A 24,505-nucleotide genomic window follows, 5' to 3' on the forward strand; every position below is an offset into this window, starting at 1 on the left:
CAGGCACGTCTGTGCTTGGCAAATGCCAGGCCCATTACATCGGCAATGTGACAGGCATTCGACAATGATAGGATTATTCTCTTGCCAGGAGGCTGTTGTTAGTATCATTGTCAGTTTGCTGCTCAGCCTTCAAGGAGGTTAATTAGTCCACATATCGATAGCCCTTTGGAGGTGGCTAACAGGGCAGGGTTAAACTTTAGGCTGAGTAAACAAAAAGCACAAGGACCCAATCAAATTTAGAATTGGGCAAGGGCTCTTGAGTGCCTTCCAATATTTGTCAGGGGGAAAAAAGATATCAAGGGCACAATCATGCTGCCGCCAGTGCCCCTCCGCCATTGGTGCTACAACAACAGTAGAGAGAAAAGCGGGGGGGGGGGAGCTCCAAAGTCCCTTCATTCCCCCAGCATGCCTTGAAACCTGGAAAGGGGGGGAAGTCATTGCCCACATTTCACCCTGGACAGCATGACCCTGGCAGGGCTTGGGTGTGGAAGTTCCTCTGCTTTAGACTCTCCCCACCTTTCCTCCATAGGATTGCTTATTCTACACCGATCGAGCAGTACAGTAGTGTAAAGGGCTATTGCTTCCCCTGCTTGTGTCTACACTAGTTTATTGCATGCAAGCTGTCATGGCTGGGGCCATGGATTGACTAGGGATGGATGATAATTTTGTTTCATTTGATTTTTGATAAGAACTTATCAAAACCCACAAATTTCTTCACCAAGGGCTGGGGAGAAATCTATCTGTCTGTCTGTCTGTCTGTCTGTCTATCTTGGAATGTATATATATGGAATGTGGCAGAAAGCTGAAATGACAGATTTGTCCACCCAGGCCCAAGGCTTTGAGTGCTTAGCTCTTAAAAGTCTGGCTTTGAATCCTTGTGTATTCCATCATAGTTGTGGCACTGAGGGCTCCTTCACACCGGGCTTTTTATCCTGCGATTGAGAGTGCTCCTTCCTTCACGGAAGTTTGTGGGCTCTTTACATGACACCATGTGACTCTCCAAGGCATCTCCTGCACTAAATGCCCTTTGTTCCATTTTTAAATAAATCGCAGGTCATGAGCTATCAAATTACCCCGTTGTGTTCCGCTTGAGTTCCCTCCATGAAAAGAGTAAAAGTGGCAAGAAGAGGAGCAAGATCAATGAAAGATAATGGAAGACTCCAATATGGGGAGAAGGAGGGGGAAGCGGGTAGGGGAACAGGAAGCACTTGAAAAAGGGAGTCGTCGTGATCCTGCATTTAAAACGGAAGCAGAAAGCCCCATGTTAAGTGCAGGATTTTAGGCTGGTGTAGAGATGCCCTGAGTTAGGGTTGCCAGCCACCTTTACCACCTCTGTGGAAGGCAGGTAGAAGCTAGTACTCTCCATGCTGGGTATAGCTGTAGCTGTTCTACTGAAGTGGGTTGGTGCAGTTGGGTGAGGATTTGCTAGAGCACTCGCTTTACGTGCAGAAGGTCCCAGGTTCGATCCCTGGCATCTCCCGGTAGTGCTGGGAAACCCTGGAGAGTCCTGCCTGAAACCCTGGAGAGCCGCTGCCAGTCAGTGTCAACAATACTGGGCTAGATGGGCAAAGGCAGACCATTGGTCCATCTCAGTATGATGCAGCTTTCTCTGTTCCTATTTCAGCTTTGATAAGAATTTACCAAAATTCATGAATTTTGTATAAGGGATAGAATCATAGAATAGTGGGGTTGGAAGGGGCCTACAAGGCCATCGAGTCCAACCCCTGCTCATTGCAGGAATCCAAGTCAGAGCATCCCTGACAGATGGCTGTCCAGCCTCGTCTTGAACGCCTCCAGTGTGGGAGAGCCCACCACCTCCCTAGGGAATTGGTTCCAAAGAACTCAAAAGAAGTTGAGATTTTAAAAAGTGCATGTGGGAGAAAGCAAAAATGTGTTTGTCATTTGTTCTTTCAGAGAGCTATCCTATGGCCCGCTAGACACTGTCTAGAGGGCCATAGGATATGCTCATTTCCGGGAACCGACCTCAGAGCCCACGCCTCAGAGACCAGCCCTCGGAGGAACTCGGAGCGACTGAAAAGGGGTATTCTGGGGGGGGGCGTTACGGGGTGGGGAGAGCACAGCTGCACATACGAAACATCTAATGTGTCATACGGCAGCTTCCTCTCCCGGTTGCCCCCCACCCCGCGCTGCTACAAAGCCAAAACCAGTCCTTTCTAATACTTAATAGCCTGCCTATATATGTGTGTGTGTCTCTGCGTGCGTGTGGTTTACAGTTAAGAAATAACAGCAAGAAAAACCAAAATAATAACAAAAGGACAGACAAATGTGAGATAACAAGCAGAAATTAAACCAAGTTAAGAACAGAAGCTGCCACGTCCTTATGAAAAACAATATTCTGAACAAGCTTGCTGAAAAAGAACGATATTTGCTGCTGGCCAAGTGTGGAGGGGCTGTAATTCAGTGGTAGAGCACCCGCTTTGGATGCAGGTGCTCCAAAGCAAATTCAATTCCTGTTATGTCCAGGTAGGGCTAGGAAAGAATCCTGCCTGGAACCCTGGAGAGCCACTGCCAGTCAGTGTCAACAATACTGGGCTCGATGGACCAAAGGTCAGGACTCAGTACAAGGCAGCTTCCTATGTTCCTAAGCAGCTATGGCATCAGCTCTCTCTCTCTCTCTCTCTCTCTCTGTCTCAGAAGGGAGGGCTATTCCAGAACCTGGGCACCACAACTGACAGGGCCCTATTTCTGGTACCCACCTGCCTTACATCTGATTGAAGAGGAACCCTAAGAAGTGTTGCAGAAGTAGAAGTTCTTGGGCAGGTTCTAGAGGGCTTGGCCTCCTGGAGAACCGCATAGGGCTGGATAGAGAGAGACCTGAGCTGAGCCAGAATCCTCCCCTTCCAGGCCTTAGGTTCTGCATCCTACTTTAAAAGTCTAAACCAGCACCCTGAATTGGGTCTGAAAAAAATGGACAACCACCGTTGCTGGCAATGGATCGAAGTAACATGATCCAGCCCTGGAAAAAACACACTGGTAACTGTGTTTCAAACTAGGGCCCCTTATGTGTGGTTGTTTTGTTGTTGTTGCTTAATTGCAGCAAAGAATTTCAGCTGAAGTCACAGCAAGGGCTCAGCAACCCAGGCGTCTGGTATTGACACCAATCCACACAGAGGCTTTGTACTGCATGTCAGTTGTAGGGATGGGGCAGAAATTTGCTTGTCTTACATTGTAATATGAACTGATCTAATTTGTACTTCCCAAATGCAATTATTGGAAAGTACTGAAACACAATTGTCCTTCAGGTTTGCAATGCAGTTCTCCAATCAAAAGACACAGATAAAAAAATGCATGCATTAGGGATAGTTGTGCGCAAAAATGAATACATTACCAAAGAATGAGCACCAAAATACATGCATTTTCCCTAATGTATGCAGTTTTATTCACATTTATCCTGTTATATCAACCACCTCGCATCAACTCAAAAGCATTGGCTCGAATGGAAACAATTCATACATTCTGCTGTGAATCATCAAGTGATGAGATATCAGGTAGGAAACATGTGGATGTGAACCAACCCACAGACGTCTCTGTTTTGGTTGGTTGACATGGATATATGAAATAGAGAGCATTCATTTCTTTTTCTGGAGTATTTTTAAGGCTGGGCTAATTTGACAGTACTAAGTGTTATTTAACATAAAAGCCATTTATGAAAATAATTGTGGAAGATAAACACTGCAGCATGAAAATTAGAATGTGTGCTCTGAGTCTGATGTTGCCTGCAAGGGCTTAATGTTTTAAAAGTGACAACCAAATATAATTATTTTCTTTGTGTTGACTTAATTAAGGGGTGGGGGAAGGCAGGGAGAGAGAGAGAACTCAAAGAAGGTTTTACAAAAATCAAACAAAACCCCCAGCAACATAGTTTCGGAATTTGAAATTGCTTGTATCCAAGGCAACTTCCAGTGGTCTCAAGCATGGTTTGCAATTTAATTTGCAGGGTACATGTCAGGGATGGATTTCCCACTTTCTGTTGTAGAATTCTTCCACCGACTGGCTCTGCCCAGTGTTCCATTCTGCCCATCTTCCAATTATTCAAGAGGAACTGCGTATGTGCAGTTTTCTCTTGTTGTGGTTTTCCATTTCTTTGCTTGATGGTCCCTGCCCACATGTGTTAGTCATGTGCACACAAGCAATCCTGTGCCTTGAAAGGCCAAGCATAATGGAATGTGCATCTGAAGGTGTTTCCACACATGCATGCATGCATGCACACACACGCACACACACACACACACACACACACACAAATATACCTATTATACGATTTATTTGAGAAGAAGAGACCTGATAGCCTTGAAGGAAGGCAACCTGAGCAGTTATTTAATCCTGTGGAATTGAAGGGGAAATAGTACCAGCAGTGAGAGCTGTTGTGGTACAACATAGCAGGAGTGGGCAGAAGGTAGGTTGGAATCTCCTTTGTGCTATTCAGCATTTTTAGTCAGAGGCACCATATTCTTTAATTCCAGGTGAAACAGACAAGATTCTCTCCACTGTCTTGTCAGTTTCACCTGACAGCACAGAGCAGCAAGATTTCACAGCATAGTGTTAGGGTGGGGACGCTTCTCATGCACAGGTTCATAATGAGGTTTTCCTACGAGATTTTGAGATGGTAAAAGGGCTTAAAAAAAGAGAAAAACACTAATCAAGTATGCATGTATATGCCACCATTGCAGTAGTCTTTGCCATTTCTGGAAATACAAGCCATAAGAAAGGCAGAAAGTCAAAAGCTGCTTCACAAAAATGACAAGTTGTATTAGAACCACTAGATCTGGAGGGGGTGTGCTTGGTGGAAATTTGGAAGAATATGTCATTGGTTTGCAATGGAGACCATATCAATCAGAGGTCGGGGTCTGGACACACAATCTGATGCTGAAGTGGACAATGAGAAAGGTACAGTTGAAAAACAGGAGGTACTTGTGGAGAATGGCACCTTTTATCTTTCCTCAAATCACACACACTTCAGTGGGTCCAGCAGAAGACAGTATGCTTAAACAGACTGTAAATGAGACTAGAGACCCACAGCTAGACACCTGGTGGTATTTCAATATGTGAAATTCATCCCTCCCCCTCCCTATGTCTCCTTTCTGCTCATTCTCCCTCCTTTCTTCACTCTCTAGTTTTCTCTTTCTTCTCCCCTCCCCACCCCAATCTCTTCCATTGTCCTCCATTTCTTCAGGATTGTTCCTTTCTCCAAATCCCACCTCTGTATTGACTGGCTGCATCTCTGGCAATCTGTTATTGTTATATTATTATTATTATTATTATTATTATTATTATTATATTTATATCCCACCTTTTTCCCAATACTGGGACTCAAGGCAGCCATCTAGTGCTGCTACCCTTCCAAAACATGTTAAGATACTTTTAATTAATTGTGAACATAGTTTAACATACAGGTGGGTAACCCTATGTCCACCCCCAGATATTGCTGGACTACATCTCCCATCACCCTGACCATTGGCCACACTAGGTCAGGCTGATGGGAGTTGAAATGGCCAGAGGTTCTCCTGTTCCAGATCTTTGGCCATTCTATGGCTTCCCATACTTGAATAATCTCACTGTGAATGAATATGGCTGCTGCTGCTACAAGCATATTAGCTGATAGCTCTACAGCAGCCATACAGAACCCATGGCCCTCCAGACTAGAACTCCTATCATCCTTGACCACTGGCCATGCTGGCTTAGGCTGATGAAAGTTAGAGACAACAGATGAAAGGCCACAGACTCACCACCCTTGCTTTAGTTTGTGTGGATGAGCAAAGGATAACATATGCATATACCCACCCACACATAAATAGGAAAATGTAATCAAAGACGGGATGTGTGAATCAGCAAATCTCAAGCTTGCTGATGTTCTCAGAATTTCATCTCAAAGGTCGTTCTGACTCAAGTCTGTATCAGATTGGGGGGGGGTTCATTTTTTTTCTTTTTCCATGCGTATTTTCATGTATATTTTTCGAAATGTATGCATTAAAGTGCATCTTTGAAATGTACACATTTTTCTCCCTTTGATTAAAGTGTCTTTGTACACATTTTTCCAAAGTGCAAACTTTTTCATGCACATATTTCAAATGTAGGCATGCAAAAATATGTTGAACATATTTGGGGGGAGGCTGCGAATCACATTGCAAGCTCAGAAATGTGTTGACTTTATTTATTTATTTATTTATTTATTTAATACCCTTTCTTCCATCATGGAACTCAAGGTGGCTACATGTGGTTTCCAGGTGGTCTCCCCTCCAAGCACGGACCAGACCCAAACCTGTGTAGCTTCAGCAAGGTGGCTGCTTCATGTGCCTTCAGGGTATGTGCTGGGACTTCGACTGCAGATTGCATCTGAGTCCATGTTCAGTCCAGACGGTGCAAACTTAGTAAATCCTGATAAAAAGTGAACTGACTGAACCAAATTTCTCATACATTCCTAATTCGAAGTAGCTCATCTAGAGAAAAAGGTGAATGAAGGCCTTTCAAGTACAGGCATTCTTCTTGTTCCCTGCTAAGCACTGTGTAAAATTTCCACAGCCTAAGTAAAGTATATGAAATCTGCATATCATATTCATGTCTGAGTTGGGAGTGGAGGGCACTGCATTGCAATGGTTTCACTCCTACTTGGAGAGTCAGCTCCAGAAGGTGCTATTTGGGGGTTTTTGCTCAGCCCCGTGGACTCGCCAGTATGGGGTTCCACAGGGGTCAGTTTTGTTCCCTATGTTATTCAACATCTACATGGAACAATTGAGTGTGGTCATCCGGAGTTTTGGAGTGTGTTGTCATCAGTATGCTGAGGACACACATCTCTATTTCTCCTTTTCATCCTCTTCAGGTGAGGCTGTGGATGTGCTAACTCGATGCCTGCCTGAGACAATGGACTGGATGACGGCTAATAAACTGAAACTTAATCCAGACAAGACTGAGATGCTGTTAGTGGGTGGTACTGCTGACCAGATGGAGGGTGCTCAACCTGTTCTGGATGGGGTTGCACTCCCCCTGAAGGAGCAGGTTCATAGCCTGGGGGTCCTCCTGGAACCATCTTTGTCACTCGAGGCTCATGTAGCTCAAGTAGCCTCAGTGGCACTGAGTGCCTTCTACCAACTTCGGTTGGTGGCCCAGCTATGCCCCTATCTGGACAGGGATAGCTGGGCTTCAGTTGACTATGCTCTTGTAACCTCCAAGTTAGATTATTGCAATGCACTCTACATGGGGCTGCCTTTGAAGACGGTCTGGGAGCTGCAGCTTGTGCAAAATGTGGGAGCTAGACTGATAACGGGGACCTGAAGGTCTGAACAGATAAGGCTGACCCTGGCCCGCTTACACTGGCTGCCTATATGCTTCCAAGCCCAATTCAAAGTGCTGGGTTTGATCGATAAAGCCCTACACACCTCGGGACCACAGTACCTGACAGAACATGTCTCCCGGCTTAAACCCATGTCAGGAGAGCCCTAGCTGCCTCTTGCAGTCCCCTCCAATAGCTAACTCAGGACACAGACGACGAGGATTCTTTCCAAGGCTTTATTCCTTTATTACTTTATGACTCTTTCAGATACTAATCACTTAGGGATGTCAGAGAATTTCACCACGAATCTCGGGGAGGCCGAATGCCAGCGCACTTGGCCCCCTGAAATCAGTGGCAAAACGGTCTGGACGGGACTTACCTTGGGTGAATCTCCCTGGCGGCGGCGGCTCTGGCGGCGGTTCGGTGGCGGTTTGGTGGCAGCGGCGGCTGCGGCGGCCAGTCTTCCGACCGACTGCCGCTGCCACCATTTCCAGGAAAAAAAAAAAAACGTGATAGGCTACGTAAAGATTTACGTAGCCTATCATGGCTAGATTTTTTAAAAATACCATGATAGGCTATGAAAATGTTTACGTAGTCTAACACGGCTGAGTAAAAAATAATAAATGATACTGCGTGTACGCAAATGGCGGCGCCCATGGGCGCCACCATTTGCGTATGCCCAGTTGTTGTTGTTGTTGTTTTACTCAGCTGTGATAGGCTACGTAAACATTTACGCAGCCTATCACGGCTGACTGCAGGGACGCAAACGGCGGCGGCTACAGCCGCCGCCATTTGCAGACCCGGCCGGCCAGGATTTCCGGCGGAAGGGACAGGGTGCCTCCCCCCTGGCCAGAATTTTGGGGGGACGGACAGGGCGCCTCCCCCCCACCTCGAATCACATTTCGTCAAAAGGTAAGTGACTTTCGTACATCCCTATAATCACTAGCGACTAAGCAAGGAACTGCACTGGGGAAAGATAGCAGAGTAGACTAAGCTCCAGGTAAAGCAGTTGGTCCCCATTTGAAAGGGAACCACGGGAAGACTCTGAACTTATGGGCTAGGGAGAGATCCTCCCTCTTTCCCTTGGGTCCTCGGGACGCAACCGTTGTTTGAGCGCCAAACGAGCGGAGCGCCTCCTTTCTGAGCCCTCCATCTGTCGTCGCTCCCTGCGTCTGCACCCAGCATCCAGCAAGCCCCCTTCCAATGCTCTCTCACTGCCAGGGTCACTATCTCTCTCAGGAATGCTGGCAGGAGGAAACTCTGCCAGCTGCTGTGTTTGTGAGAGATGAGCAAGCTCCTCTCCCATGAATTGCTGTTCTTCCTCAGAATCAGAACTGCTCTGGGGCTCTATGGGGCTCAGTTTCCACCCTGACATCTGACCCATACACTATGCTCTGCATCTAAGGCCCTCCTCCGGGAGCCTCCTCTGAGGGAGGCTCGGAGGGCAGCAACAAGGGAGAAGGCCTTTTCGGTGGTGGCTCCCCATTTATGGAATAATCTCCCTGACAAGGCCCACCTGGCACCAACATTGTCATCTTTTTGGCACCAGGTTAAAACTGCCCTCCTATCAAGCATTTGGCAGCATATGAGTCTCTTGATTGCCTCTGGCTGATTGTTTTAAACTGTTTTAGAGATATGTTGTTGTTGTGCATGTTATTTCTTTTATGTCATTATGTGAGTGGTTTTTAAATTTTATATTATGTATTTTAATGGTTTTAATTTTTTGTGAACCACCCAGAGATTTTTAGGTATGGGACGGTATAGAAATATAATGAATGAATGAATGAATGAATGATCTCTCAGCAGTTGGTGTGTACAGAACATTTGAGGCCACTATAATAGGTACTTCGTAGAATTGATCTTCCCCTTGGAAAGTGGAAAAGCTCTCTTGGCTTGTCAGTACGTTATGCTCTTTTCATTTCTCCTCAGGATGCTTAACTTCCTGGTGAATTCAATTACTTCCTAGTTATGTCAGCTTCACACAATATCTTGCTGGTCAAAATAAGAATCAAAGACCCACTGATTTTGTTTCTTCAGGAAAAGAAAACCAAGGCTCTCTTTTTTCAGAGCAGGGCCAAAATTTCATAGGAAATAGTTTCTGATCAATTTTCTTTTGCCACTCTGAAAATAACACTAAAAGGGAGGAGTATTTTAGATGTAATTTTAGATCCTGTTTTAATATTTGATTAATATTATTTTAAGATTGTTGAAGCAAGCAATATGCTCCCCTCCTTCTCCTTCAAGTCCTCCTCTCCTTGCCTTTCATCCACCAGTACCGACGAACAATAGTGTCATATTTGGCATTCCAAGCCAGAATTTCTCAGAAAAGAATTTTCAGAGACATTTTCTGATGAAGTTCTTTTTTTGAGGTCCTCCCCATGACAGTTGAGAATCCTACCTCCCACTCGGAAAATATTTGTTGAAATGCCTGCTCTTCCTCCAATGTTGCCACCCGTAAATAGGGTGGAGAATTCTGAGAGTCCATTTCACCCAGCCCTATAAGAAGATAGAGAAAAAAGCACCCTATCTATTGATTGGAAATTCAGTTCTCCAAGTTAGGTTCCATATGTAGCTAAAATGGCATTATCCACTCTCAACAGTGAGGTATCCTCAAACTCAGGGGAATCCAAAGGTTTGCAGAAGAAGAAAAGCTCTAGGGACAGCTTGTGGATCAGGGCCAGCAGGGCCAGCCGCATGGAATCTAGAAATGATGGGGCTGGTTGTGCGCAGGTGGCCCCCACTGGATACAGCCCAGTGAAGTCTAACCATGGAATGGAAAAGTCTAGGGATGTACGAAAGTGACTTACCTTCTCACAAAATTGATTCGCAGTGGGGGGGAGGTGCTCCGTCCCTCCCCCCCTGAATCCTGGCTGGCTGGGTCCTCAAATGGCGGCGGCCGTAGCCGCTGCCATTTGCGTCCCTGCAGTCAGCCGTGATAGGCTACGTAAATGTTTACGTAGCCTATCATGGCTAAGTTAAAAAAAAACCGAGCGTACGCAAATGGCGGTGCCCATGGGCGCCACCATTTGCATTCCTTATTTTGGCATGTGTAGTCTACGTAAACATTTACGTAGACTATGGTGAAAATAAGGGGAACGCAAATAGCGTAGCATCTACGCTATTTGCGTTCCCCTTATTTTCGCCATAGTCTACATAAATGTTTACGTAGACTACACGTGCCAAAATAAGGAACGCAAATGGCGGCGCCCATGGGCGCCGCCATTTGCATACGTGCGGTTTGTTTGTTTTTACTCAGCCGTGATAGGCTATGTAAAGATTTACGTAGCCTATCACAGTATTTTTTAAAAATCTAGCCGTGATAGGCTACGTAAATCTTTACGTAGCCTATCACTTTTTTTGGTTTTTTTTTTTACTCGAAATGCGTTCCTGATAACATTTGCATTTGGGGTTGCAGATGGGACATGTGTGCATGATTTGCAAACAGAAACACACTTCTCATTACGGATGTCAGAGAATTTCACCACGAATCTCGGGGAGGCCGAATGCCAACGCATTCGGCCCCCCAAAATCGGTGGCAAAACGGTCTGCCACCCCCCCGCCACCCCCGGGATGGGACTTACCTTGGGCGAATCTTCCTGGCGGTGGTGGCTCTGGCGGCGGCTCCGGCGGCGGCTTGGCAGCGGTGCGGTGGCGGCGGCTGCAGCGGCCAGTCTTCCGACCGGCTGCCACTGCTGCCATTTCCAAGTTTAAAAAAAAAAAAAGTGATAGGCTACGTAAAGATTTATGTTGCCTATCACGGCTAGATTTTTAAAAAACACCGTGATAGGCTACGTAAATGTTTATGTAGCCTATTGTGGCTGAGTGAAGAAAAAAAAAACCCCGCACGTACGCAAATACGCACGTACGCAAAAAACCGCACGTATGCAAATGGGCGCCGCCATTTGTGTACGCGCGGTTTTTTTTTTTCACTCAGCCGTGATAGGCTACGTAAACATTTACGTAGCCTATCACGGCTGACTGCAGGGGCGCAAATGGTGGCGGCTATGGCCACCGCCATTTGCAGTCCCGGCCGGCCAGGATTCATGGCAGGAGGGACAGGGTGCCTCTCCCCCGGCCAGAATTTTTGGGGGGAGGGACGGGGTGCCTCCCCGCCACCGCAGATCAAATTTCATCACAGGTAAGTGACTTTCGTACACCCCTACTTCTCATACATCCCTAACCATGCCTTCTGCTTTGGAAAGTCTCGTGAAATTCTCTGCAAGCGCACACACTTCCCCGCAAGTGTACGCATTGCATTCCAGAATGTCTATAAGGAAACTAGTGATGGACGAAAGTCCCTTACCTGTTCTTGAAGCTTGCTTCGCGGTGGGGGGGAGGTGCTTCAGTTCTCCCCTCGAAGTTCAGGCGAGGGGGGGAGGCGCCCCGCCTCGCCCGGCCGAAATTCAGGCCGGGGGGGAGGCGCCCCATCCCTCACCGGCAAAATTCAGGCCAGGTAGGAGCGCCCCGTCTACCTGGCCGCGAAAAAAAAGTAAACACACACACACACCCGTGATAGGCTACGTAACGATTTACGTAGCCTATCACGGCTAGATTTCCAAAGTCAGCCATGATAGGCTACATAAATCGTCACGTAGGCTATCACGGGTGACTTTGGAAAAAAAAAAAGCACGTACGCAAATGGCGGCTCCCATGGGAACCGCCATTTGCATTTCTTATTTTGACACGTCTAGTCTACGTAAAGATTTACGTAGACTACGGCGAAAATAAGGGCAACGCAAATGGCATTCCCTTATTTTCGCCGTAGTCTACGTAAATGTTTATGTAGACTAGACGTGCCAAAATAAGGAACGCAAATGGCGGCGCCCATGGGCCGCTGCCATTTGCGTACGCGCTTTTTTTTTTCCAAAGTCACCCATTATAGGCTATGTGACGATTTACGTAGCGTATCATGGCTGACTTTGGAAATCTAGCCGTGATAGGCTACGTAAATCATTATGTAGCCTATCACAGGTGTGTGTGGTTTTTTTTAATTTACTTTTTTTTTTTGCAATGGTGGCGGCGGCAGCCGGTCGGGAGACCGGCCACCGTCTCCGCCCCTGATGAAATGCCGCCGAACCGCCGCCAGGACCCGCCACCGAGAGGGACATTCGGCGATGGTAAGTCCCATCCTGGGAGGGGGGGCGGCGGAGAATTTCCCCACCAATTTCGGGGGCTCGAATGCGTTGGCATTCGGCCTCCCGGAGATTCGTGGAGAAATTCTCCGCCATCCCTAAGAAAACCTGGAAAGGTGATGTACTGCAACACGAGCATGGGCGGATTCCCCCCACCATGGTATTTGTGGACTCCAGAATGGAAGCACAGCAATTAGTATTCTCTTTTGGTATCTCCTAAGATGTTTATGATGATAAGAAATATTTCACAGCTTTGCCATTGATTTTGCAAGAGCCAAAGCAACATCTAAAACAGTAATGATTACAATAGAAGAAGAAAACCCTGCAGCATCCGTAAGGAAATTGACTTCAGCCCTGTGAATAAGTCAGGTTCACACTGTGTCTCCATGAATGCAAATGTGCAGCCCCATTTTATAACACATGGAACTGCCATATACAGACTGAGACCACTGGTTCATCTAGCTCAGTATTGTCTACACTGGGTCTACTGGCTTTCAAGAAGGGTCTTTCTCAGCCTCTTCTGGAGATGCCAAGGACTGAACCTGGTACCTGTTGCATACAAAGCACGGGCCATTTCACTGAACTATATAACTGCCAACGTGCAATTGTCCCATGTGCTCTACCCTGTGATGCAAGCAGAGCTTAATCTGAGCCACAGTTCACTGGACATATGGAGTTTCTGTTTCCGTTCCCTCACTACTGAGTAACTAGTGCCATACGGATCTGGGATTGAAGGTCAGGGATCATAAGTATGAAGTTGATACAGCAAATTATGAAGATTGCGAGATCGTTGCAAAACACTGCAGATAGGGAGAGTGCGGACACCCAACTGGGTCTGGGAGTCCGTCGGGCTACCCCCCACCCGCACGCACCCCCGGACCATGGTTGGTCTCGCTCGTGCCATCCTGGATGCTCCCCACACTCACCCACACCCGTCTGCAAGTGCCCGCCATTTTGCTGAGGTGTTGGGGGGGGGGGGTTACCGAAAAAGGAGCTAATTAAAAATGCATATGTTTCAATATGTGCACATTCGGGCTGGGAAAGCTTGATCTACACAACATTAGAGGCATTATACAAAAGAAACTTGGCAAAATGATGGGCACTTGCGGACGGGACCCAGGGTGAGTGCAGGTGGCTTGCTGAGCTCATGGGAGCTCGTGTGCAGGTCTGGCTGGGCTCAAGTGGGGTCAGCGCTTCCGCGGATGCCCTAGCTGCAGACCTCAGCTTTCCTTCTCTCTCTCTCTCTGTCCATCTGTCTCTCATTTTGATAAAAATATTTTATTCACAATCTCATTTAACACAAAAGAGCAAATACAGTTCCCAAAGTGGGAAAATCTTAATACAATTCATTAACAACCACCCTTTTTCAGTTCAATACTTCTCTTACTTTTTTTTCCCTATCAAACTTGTATTACAATCAATTATAGGTGTTAAACAACTCCTAAGACCTCTTTCCTTATACTGTAATGATGATTTTTTGTCTCCAGTACAAAATAAAACTGTCCTATTGATCTAAAGAATCATTTTTTTTGTAACTTAACCCCCCCCCTCTCTCTCTCTCTCACACACACACACACACACACACACACAAAATTTCCCTGTTGCCTTAGATTTGGTACTTCTTCTTTGTTCCATTTTTTTTGCTATTAGAATCCGAGCTGAAACCAACATGTTTTCAATCTTCTGTTTATTCTTAGTTGCTACCAATCCATTTATCTTACTTAATAATTAAACCATTGGATCCAAAAGCAATTTATATGCCATACTTTTTTTTATATGCTCATAATTGCTTCAAAAAACCTCAAAACCTTATATTTTTGCTGGTCCACCAATATGTCTAAAATCTGCAAAATCCTGTTCACACTCCAACATAATGCATCCAACAATTTATATATTTTCTGCAGCCTGAAAGCTGTTAAATAACAATATATGAGCTTATACAAATTTTTCCTTGCTGCTATGTTAGTTAAGTGGTCTGAACCATGTACACATGAATCCTTCCATAGTTTATTTGATATACATTTTCCCCATCTAGCCTTTATCTCTGATCTCCTGCTCTTGTAATTCAGAAAGCACATTATATTAATCACCTTTGTTGTCCTCTGTCAGGTCTAGTAAGCTAAAGTGCCTAAGGTTGTGTTGCAAGTTTCCCTACTCCTGTATTCAATAGCCAAGGAAGTGGAAGCATGCTTTTTAGTTTACTAAGACTACGATCCTATACGTTTACCTGAGAGTCAGCCCCATCGAGCTCAATGGATCTTGCTTCTGAGTAGACGTGCATAGGATTGTGCTGTAAATGTCACTGGGAGAGGAGTTGTCAGGCTGCTGCTTTCTCCATAATGTCTAGTTTGGGGGAGTTCTTGATGCAGTTTTGGGGAGGGTTTTTTTTTTTTTTGACAGGTGTGGTCCTTTACCAGGGCTCAGGCTCAAGGATACACATTACCGGGGCCTGGAGATCCAGAAGGTTCAGTCAGGCTGCAATCCCATTACCCATGGCTTTTAAAAACTGAGACTAATAAATTGTAGATCATGCTTGTGGATATTTTTGGAAACTTATTTCCCTGTCTCTATAGATCTGTTGTCCAGCTCTTGTGAGATTTGCTGAAGACAATCAGAAGCAGTGCTAAAACAGAATAAGCGACACACTGAACAGAAAGTTGCTGGCCCAGGCCCTTCTCAAAAAGGCTGTGTGCGCTTGTGCAGTTCAACCACACCTTTTAGTTTAAGAGGCAGAGAGATTTGAACTTCCGTATGTGACATGCTCTCTCAAGAACTACCAGTCCCAGATTTCCTTGTGAATAGGCAAGTGGGATTAAGCATCATCGTAATCATTAGACACTGATTCCAGGGACAGGGGAGCCAGGGCTGCTGGTTGGATTCACAAGCCCAAAATATATGTGAGTAAAGGTCTACTTCACAGATCATTCTAAGAATTTTCCTTGTGAAATGTTGCATGTGAAATATATACATTCAAGACTACTTTTGGAAAAGTGTACTTCCCGCACTTATCTTATTAAATGAGATTTATGGAAAATCAAAACGAAATGGCAACTCATTTTCAGTGAAATGTGAATAGCCCTACATAATTTTTACACACTGTCAATAACTGTGGCAGAAACTTAAAGAAGTTACAGCAAACCCTCATCAAAAATTGTGGGCATTGTACCACAGCACAAGTTTGGTTAAGCCACCTAATTATTTTGTCTAGCAAAAGCAAGCATACAAGAAAAAAAAATAATTTGGGGAGATAATTCATAATTTTGCAATTAAAAAGTCCAAAAAAACAGAGCTGTAATGTGGATTGGTCTTTTTATAGGACATTTTCAGCCTTGTTGGGCCTTTAAGAAAAACAAAACATCAAAACATCACAACTTCAATGGGATAATAGCTTCATTGGGACCAATCAAAAAGTTGGAAAATAGTCAGCAAACTTTGTAGGACTCGTCTTCAGGCTGGATGTTGTGTTAAATGAAATAGCAAAAGGGAGAGGGGGAATGGTAGGGGGGGAAGTGTGAGCCATTAAATTTCACAAATCTAGAAAATGTTTTTTTTTTCAGTATTAAAAGAGAAGCATTTCTTTCATGACTGATGAGATTGTATGCATGGGATAGAATCATGGGATGTGTTACAAGTTTGTACTGGGCACTGTGGTATATGGAACAGTTCTGCACCTGTGTATGGGCTGATTTCGGGGGGGCAATTTCCTGGACAAAATAATTCTTGATAATTGAGTGGGAAATCAGGGTCTCTGCATATTGAATTTTATCAGCATAGGCTGTATTTGAATGTTACAGCCCTACCTGGATGTCCAGGAACTTTGGAAGTAGGGCAGGTGCACCGGAAGATAGGTGCAGTCTTGTGAGTAGCCCTAGATTAGCTTCCAGCAATTGGCACCCTAAGCAAACCATGCAGTCGGTGCCCCCACCCCCGAACCCCAAGGGCAGATCTAGCTGAAGTTTTGGGGTAAACTTAGAAATATTTTGGCCCAAGATTGCAGCCTGAGATCGACAGGCATATGGTCAAGGAACACCTAATTACTTTCAGTGAGTTTAAATCTCCAGGGCCAGATGAACTGCACCCTAGAGTAATGTTGGAAGAAGAACTCTCAGAACCGGTCTATTCTCTTTGAGAAATCATGGAGGATGGGTGAATTGCCAGATGACTGGAGGAGGGCTAATGTTGTCCCTATCTTCAAAAAGTGTAAAAAGGAGGAACCTGGGAACTACAGACCAGTCAGTCTGACATCAATCCCTGGGAAAATTCTGGAGCAGATGATAAAGCAGTCCATCTGGAAGCACCTTGAAAACAATGCAGTGATTACTCAAAGCCAACATGGATTTGTCAAGAACAAATCCTGCCAGACGAATCTGATCTCATTTTTTTGATCAAGTAACCTCCCTCGTGGACTGTGGGAATGCTGTGGACATAATATACCTCGACTTCAGCACAGCTTTCGACAAAGTGCCCCATGATATCCTGATGAGCAAACTGGCTCAAAGTGGGCTAGATGAAACAACGATCTGGTGGATCCACAGTTGGCTACAGTTGTTGTTGTTCAGTCGTTCAGTCGTGTCCGACTCTTTGTGACCCCATGGACCATAGCACGCCAGGCCTTCCTGTCCTGCACTCTCTCCCGGAGCTTGCTCAAGTTCATATTCATTGCATCGGTGATGCTATCTAGCCATCTCATCCTCTGCCGTCCCCTTCTCCTTTTGCCTTCAGTCTTTCCCAGCATCAGGGTCTTTTCCAAAGAGTTTTCTCTTTGCATTAGGTGGCCAAAATATTTGAGCTTCAGCTTCAGTATCTGTCCTTCCAATGAGCACTCAGGGTTGATTTCCTGTAGGATGGACTGATTGGACCTCCTTGCAGGCCAGGGGACTCGTAAGAGTCTTCTCCAGCACCACAGTTCAAAAGCATCAATTCTTCGGCGCTCAGCCTTCCTTATAGTCCAGCTCTCACAGCCATACCTTGCTACTGGGAAAACCATAGCTTTGATTAGACGGACCTTTGTCGGCAAGGTGATGTCTCTGCTTCTTACTATGCTGTCTAGGTTTGCCATAGCTTTCCTCCCAAGGAGCAAGCGTCTTTTAATTTCATGGCTACAGTCACCATCTGCAGTGATCTTGGAGCCCAAGAAAATAAAATCTGTCACAGCTTCCATTTCTTCCCCTTCTATATGCCAGGAAGTGATGGGGCCAGATGCCATGATCTTCATTTTTTTAATGTTGAGTTTCAAACCAGCTTTTGGACTCTCCTGTTTCACCCTCAACAAGAGGCTCTTGAGATCGTCTTCGCTTTCTGCCATTAGGGTGTTATATCGTCTGCATATCGGAGGTTGTTGATAATTCTCCCGGCAAACTTAATTCCGACCTGTGGTTCATCCAACCCGGCGTTTCTCATGATGTACTCTGCATATAAATTAAATAAGCAGGGCGACAATATGCAGCCTTGTCGTACTCCTGTTGGCTACAGAATTGGACTCAAAGAGTGCATATCAATGGGAACTTCTCAAACTGGGGAGAGGTAACAAGTGGGGTAGTGCAGGGCTCAGTCCTGGGCCCAGTGCTCTTCAACATTTGTATTAATGACTTGGAGGAGGAGGTGCAGGGAATGCTGATCAAATTTGCAGATGACACAAAATTGGGCAGGATAGCTAATACTTTGGAAGACAGAAACAAAATTCAAAGTGATCTGGATAGATGGAACACTGGGAAGAAAATAACAGAATGAAATTTAATAGGGATAAATGCCAAGTTCTGCACCTAGGAAAAAGAAATCAAATGCACAGTTACAAGATGGGGGATATGTGGCTCAACAACACTACAAGCGAGAAGGACCTTGGAATTGCTGTAGATCACAAGCTGAATATGATCCAACAATGTGATGTGGCTGCAAAAAAGGCAAATGCTATTTTGGGCTGCATTAATAGAAGCATAGCTTCCAAATCCCGAGTTCCCCTCTACTCAGCACTGAGTAGTACTCTACACAGTACCCCAGCCTCATCTGGGGTACTGTGCCTTCTGGGCACCGCACTTTAAGAAGGATGCAGACAAGCCAGAGAGGGTTCAGAGGAGGGCAACAAAGATGGTCAGGGGAATGGAAACAAAGCCCTATGAAGAGAGACTGAAAGAACTGGGCATGTTTAGCCTTGAGAAGAGGGGAGATAGAATAGCACTCTTCAAGTACTTGAAAGGTTGTCACAGAGAGGAAGGACAGGATCTCCTCTTGATCATCCCAAAATGCAGGACATGGAATGGGCTCAACTTACAGGAAGCCAGATTCCGGCTGAACATCTGGAAAAATTTCCTGACTGTTAGAGCAACATGACAATAGAACCAATGACCTAGGGAGGTGGTGGGCTCTCCCACACTGGAGGCATTCAAGGCGAGGCTGGACAGCCATCTGTCACTGTCAGGGATTCTCTGAGTTGGATTCCTGCATTGAGCAGGTGGTTGGACTCGATGGTCTTGTAGGCCCCTTCCAACCCTACTATTCTATAATTGTAGGATTCTGTTCCATGAAGGGTCTCCCCCCCCTACATATCTTTGGAAGCAGAAATGTTTTCATTTATAATAACATGCTCCAAAAATGGTGTGTGTGCATGTGTTTTACTAAGCACAACAAAAGAGTCAAGCACAGCCCTGGAAGAAGGGTCCCGGCTGCATTTTCAGGGCGACATGGCCAATGAGCCACTAGGCTCAGCCCTCAAGGGCAAAGGAAGGGGCTGCTCTTGGGGGGGGGGGTTCTCACTCCTTGCCTCCAACTGGGAGCAGAATCAGAGCAGGAGGATATCCTGTGTCGGCTGAGAGAGGATTGGGTCCAAAAGGCGGATGAAAGAGTGGTCCGCCAAAGCCTTACCATCCCTTCAGTCCCTCGTTCACCTCCACAGCCTCGGTCATATTCCCTCTGTACACACACAGGAATTGAAATAATGACATCTTTGTTATTTTATTTTTGTGGTTTGGGGTTTTTTTTTATTGTATTGTTTTCCCTCAAATTTGGTGCCCCACTAACTCGGCACCCTAGGCAACCATTTAATTCACCTGTAAGGACGGGCTGCCCCTGCAGTCTCACTCCCTTCTACACATATGGGTAGTTAAGTGAAATGTGAGAGCAGCTTCTGGATATAAACTTCCATCCATGAGCTCCTGACTCAAACCCAGCATGACTACAGCAGGCTGACAAAATGTCTGGATGAAAACAGCAATCCAGTGTAGCATTTATGAACCAGATTTATATGAAAATAACTATGTGCTAGATTGTATCAATTTTGTGAAGGTGAAAATCATCAGTTATTCTAGCAGCTGGTGCTTGTGATATACTGGTCGGGGAACTGAAGCAGTTTGCTTAGCTGTGTCTTGGACCCATAAACAAAGAGTTCATTTTGCTCATCTGAGATCTGATGTTGCACAAACCTGTAAATTCTATTGGTTTCATAGGGTGATGTTGTCCATCCATTGCAGAATGGCAGCTTTCATTGACTCTGGTGGATCTGAACTACTATATAAAAGCCTTCATTGAATCCCATTTTATAGGGTTGCATTTAAATTCTATTTTTATAGGATTGTTACTAGCCTCTGGAAAAAGTACCATTTCAAAAGTGTATCATAAGTTTGCTCTTAGGCTTATACTGTGCATTTTCAAGTGGGGGGGGATTTGCATATAAACATTATGTGCATACAGTTTTCTTTACAACCATGGCTACTAAACCCACATTTAAAATAACCATTTCCAGAATTGAAAAATGCAGTCTGTTCAGCCATAAGGGCACTTTGTATCATCCAGCATGGAACACAGCTCAGATGGTACACAACAAATGCCTTGACAATGCATGTGCAAAAACTGAGTTTTATAATGAACTAATAAACTTGCTTGTATGCCGAAGCTTATATTTATTTATGGCCTAATCAACTTCCAACTGTTAAAATTGAATACGTTTGCACAGTGTTCATTGACACCTGCTATCAATGGGTTGGATTATTCTCTTCGTTTCAAAGAGAACTGCAGAACCATATCCATGATTCTGTGCAGTCACTGGCAGATGTTACTAGACCCCCACTTAATTTGTAATCTTGAGTGTCCCTCAGCTTTTCCTGATGTCAGTGGGCATCACTGGCAGACATTTTGAGAGGGGAGGGGGGAAATGGGGAGGATTTACAGGGGGTTCTGTAAATCCCATGGAGGTGGGGGTTCTCTAGGAATCCCAGGAACTAACTTGGGAAGGCTAAATTTATATATATATATATATATATATATATATATATGCAGCCCAATAGCTGAAGCTCTCTGGGCAGTTCACAAAAATTAAAACCACAAAGAGCAGCATAAAACAATATAAACTATGAAAGCTTAAAACCACAATATAACAGTATAACCAGAATAAAACCGAGCAGCAATGCAGAGATTTAAAATACAGATTCAAAATACCAAAGCTAAGAGACTATTTATTTTATTGTATATTTATTTAAAACATTTCTGTCCCACCCTATATCATTAAGATCTCGAGGTGGCATACAGATAAAATTAGTTTAAACAGTATAAAACAATAAATAATTTAAACACCTAAAAACATATTAAACTATTAAACAAGCTAATACCAGTTAAAATCTAAAACAATAAATAGTAAAACACTGTGCTAGGGAATGCATTTAGCCATCAAAGGCTTTGGTAAAAAGCCATGTTTTTACATGGTGCTGAAATGAGACCAATATCTGCACCAATAGGGCCTGCAAGGGGAGGGCATTCCACAACCGGGTGCCACAGCAGAGAAGGCCCTCTCCCACTTCCCACCATATGTCTCGCACTGGTGGGACACAGAGGAGGACCCCTCCAACAGATCTCAGTCCTTGGGCAGGCATATATAGGGAGAGGCGCTCCCTCAAATATCAAGGTCCCAAGCCACTTAGGGCTTTAAATGTCATCACCAAAACCTTGAATTCCAACCGGAAGTGTATTGGCAGCCAGTGCAATTCCTTTAAAACTGTTGTTATATGATTTTTATGAGATGCTGCATTTTGCACTAACTGGAACTTCCAAATTGTCTTCAAGGGCAGCCCCATGTAAAGTGCATAGCAGTAGTCTAATTGGGAAGTTACCAGTGCATGTACTACTGTGGCTAGGTTATCCTTGTTGAGGAAAGGCCGTAGCTGGCGGATCAGCCGAAGCTGGCCCCAAGTTCTCTGGGCCACAGAGTCCACCTGGGGCTCCAGTGACAGGGATGGGTCTAGGAGTACTCCCAAGTTACACACCTGCTCCTTCAGGGGGAGCGCAACCCGACCCAGGACAGGTCGCTTACCCAGTTTCCAGACTCGGGAACCACCAGTCCACAGAGCTTTTGTCTTGTCAGGATTTAGCTTCAGTTTATAGGCCCTCATCCAGCCCGTTATACCCTCCCGGAACTGGTCCGGCACCTTCACTGCCTCAGCTGACTCCAACGACAAGGAACAATAGAGCGGAGTATCATCAGTGTACTGGTGACACCCCACCCCAAAACTCCTAATGACTTCTCCCAACGGCTTCATATAGATGCTGAACACCATGGAGGATAGAATAGAACCCTGTGGCACCCCACAGCTTAATAGCCATGGGGTAGAACAGGAATCACCCAATACCACTGACTGAAATCGGCCCTGAGGGTAGGAGTGGACCACTGTAGCACAGTGCTCCCGACTCCCATCCTGCATTGCTGATCCAGTAAGACACCATAATCAATGGTGTCAAAAGCCGCTGAGAGATCCAGGAAGATCAACAGGGTAGGAAGTTAAAACGCTAAAAGACTAGGAAGCTAAAATGCTAAAATATTGGGAGAATAAAAAAGGCCTTCACCTGGCACCGGAAGGAGTACAACGTACAGGCAAACCTCTCTAGGGAGCTCATTCCACAGAAAAGGCCTTCTTCCTGGTAGCCACCCACCTCACTTCCTTTGGTAGGGGCTCATAGAGAAGGACCGCTGAAAATGATCTTAGGGTCTGGGCAGGCACATATGGGAGGAGGTGATCCTTTAGATAAAGGTAATGATTTTAAGTGTGTGTCATGATCCTTCAGGATCACCTAAAGGACTACCTTGTCTCACATTAACCTCCTGATCTTCTTTAAGATCGTCCATTCTTTGGGTTCCCCACACCTTCTGAAGTGAAGCTGCCAGGGAGAGGCAGGGCCAGCCCAAGATATTTTGCTGCTGAGGTGAAGGACAAGATGGCACCCACGTACAGATGACTCTTACTTCTACATAGTGAGGGGACAACATCCTCCACTACATCTGAGAGCAGCTGACCAGGTTAGGGGATGCAGGGAATGCCACCTGGTACACACACAGCTTTATCCTCCAACATGTTGCTGCCCCTCTCCGTCTTCTCCCCAGCACCTGCCACCTGAGGCAGCCTCCTCACTCTGCCTAAAGAGTGGGAGAGGGCTGTTTTTGTTGTTGTGGTACACCATCTTTGAAAGACCTTCCCCATTAGATTTGGGCAGAACCTTTGCCATTGCCGTTTTAGGGTAGCAAGAAGACCTTTTTATGTATCAAGACTGTTAGCTGATCTTTCTCTGCTGTTTTACTGATTTAATGAAAGCATTTATATGCCTGCCCCCTCAGTTTAAGAACTCCCAGAGTGGCTCCCAACACAACACAACACAATATGAAATACAGGAAGATAAATTACTGCAGCAAAACTATAATACCTTACTTGTTTTATTGTTTGCTGTTTTCCTGACAATAGCGGCTGTTCAGTTTACTTCATGGGATTCAAATGGTGCCCTTCACAAGAGAAAGACCCATTGGAAGGGCACCATTGTATCCATTCTTTTATAACCAGTTATTTTAATTTGTATTGGTTTGTAGTTCTGCTTCTTTTGACCTGTCACTGTGTACTTTGATTTGGATCCTTTCTGTAAAAGACTGACTCATGAAATATTTGAAAAACATAGGTAAACTAGTAATACATAAGCTTGTAGGAATTTGCAAGATACACAGACCCACATTGTATGTGTTCCTGGATGCAGCTGCCTCTCTTGAGTTCTATATTAAATCACATATATCAAGTTCTATATCAAACCTGCATCACATTTAAGTCCAAGATATTTAAATCTTGAAAATGGCATCAGGAAATTTTATTGATTTGCATAGCCAGAATTCTCTGGGTGGTGTACATTATTACTATTGTTATTGTTATTTACATTTCTATACCACCCCATAGCCGAACCTCTCTGGGCAGTTTACAGAAGTTAAAACATTAAACACAATATAAATACTTTAAAAGCCATTTACATGAAAACACACAGACAATTTACACGAACAACATATAACTAAAACCAACTTGAACAGTCAGTCATAACTAAAGACACATCGAGGTCTGATTAAAACTCATCACGTGCTGCCAAATGCCTGGGAAAAGAGAGAGGTGAGAGGTCTTAACCTGGTGCCGAAAAGATAACACTGTGTTGTGGTCCAGAGGCATTCTGGGATAATAAAGATGGTGGCAATGGCTGTAGCCACTTCTCCCAGTGCTTCTCTTCAGTGTACCAGGCCCAAAAAAGGGAAGTGTAAAATAATCTCTCTCTGTTTCTCTCTGTCTCTTTCTCTTGCATGTTTAAATATTAAGGGGTGACAGCATCAGGCCCAGTGGGCCCTCGCATTTGCCCCACCATGCTAGGTGCTGACACCAGGACTGATGCGAGGGCATTTCAGCATAAGGCCCAGCAAGGGAGGGTGAGCAGAATACCATTATAGTCTGTAGGAGAGAAAGTCCCATAATTGATGCTCCCTCCATATTAGGGATGCTGCGTGCTGGAGAAATTTGAGATGGATTAAAATGAGCTCAGATTTCTAAGAATCTGACCTGTGGAATCCGCTGTGGAGTGACCCCCTCAGGCCCTGCGGAGTCTGTGGACTTTTGGATGATTTTTTTACTTTCTCCAAATTTACGCATATAAATCCATAGAAAAATATGCAAGTTTCTGCTGAGGAAACATAGAATGGAATAGGGGACAATACACTAAATGTTATCTACTGGGATAAATTATGTAAAAACGTATGTAAATACATACATAAATATTTACATAATTATTTCTGTATTTTTCCGCAAGACGA

At 45.0% G+C, this 24,505-nt stretch overlaps 1 protein-coding gene across 1 annotated transcript in view; it reads left to right on the forward strand.

Annotated features, from left to right (window-relative positions):
* DCC (DCC netrin 1 receptor) overlaps positions 1-24,505 on the forward strand; it is a 1,145,836-nt gene that overhangs the window by 846,153 nt on the left and 275,178 nt on the right. The gene's annotated exons all lie outside the window — the stretch shown is intronic.

Source organism: Heloderma suspectum, chromosome 2 (assembly GCF_057233095.1).
Source record: "Heloderma suspectum isolate Gila_16-S chromosome 2, 16-S_ref, whole genome shotgun sequence".
Classification (NCBI taxonomy): Eukaryota; Metazoa; Chordata; class Lepidosauria; order Squamata; family Helodermatidae; genus Heloderma; species Heloderma suspectum.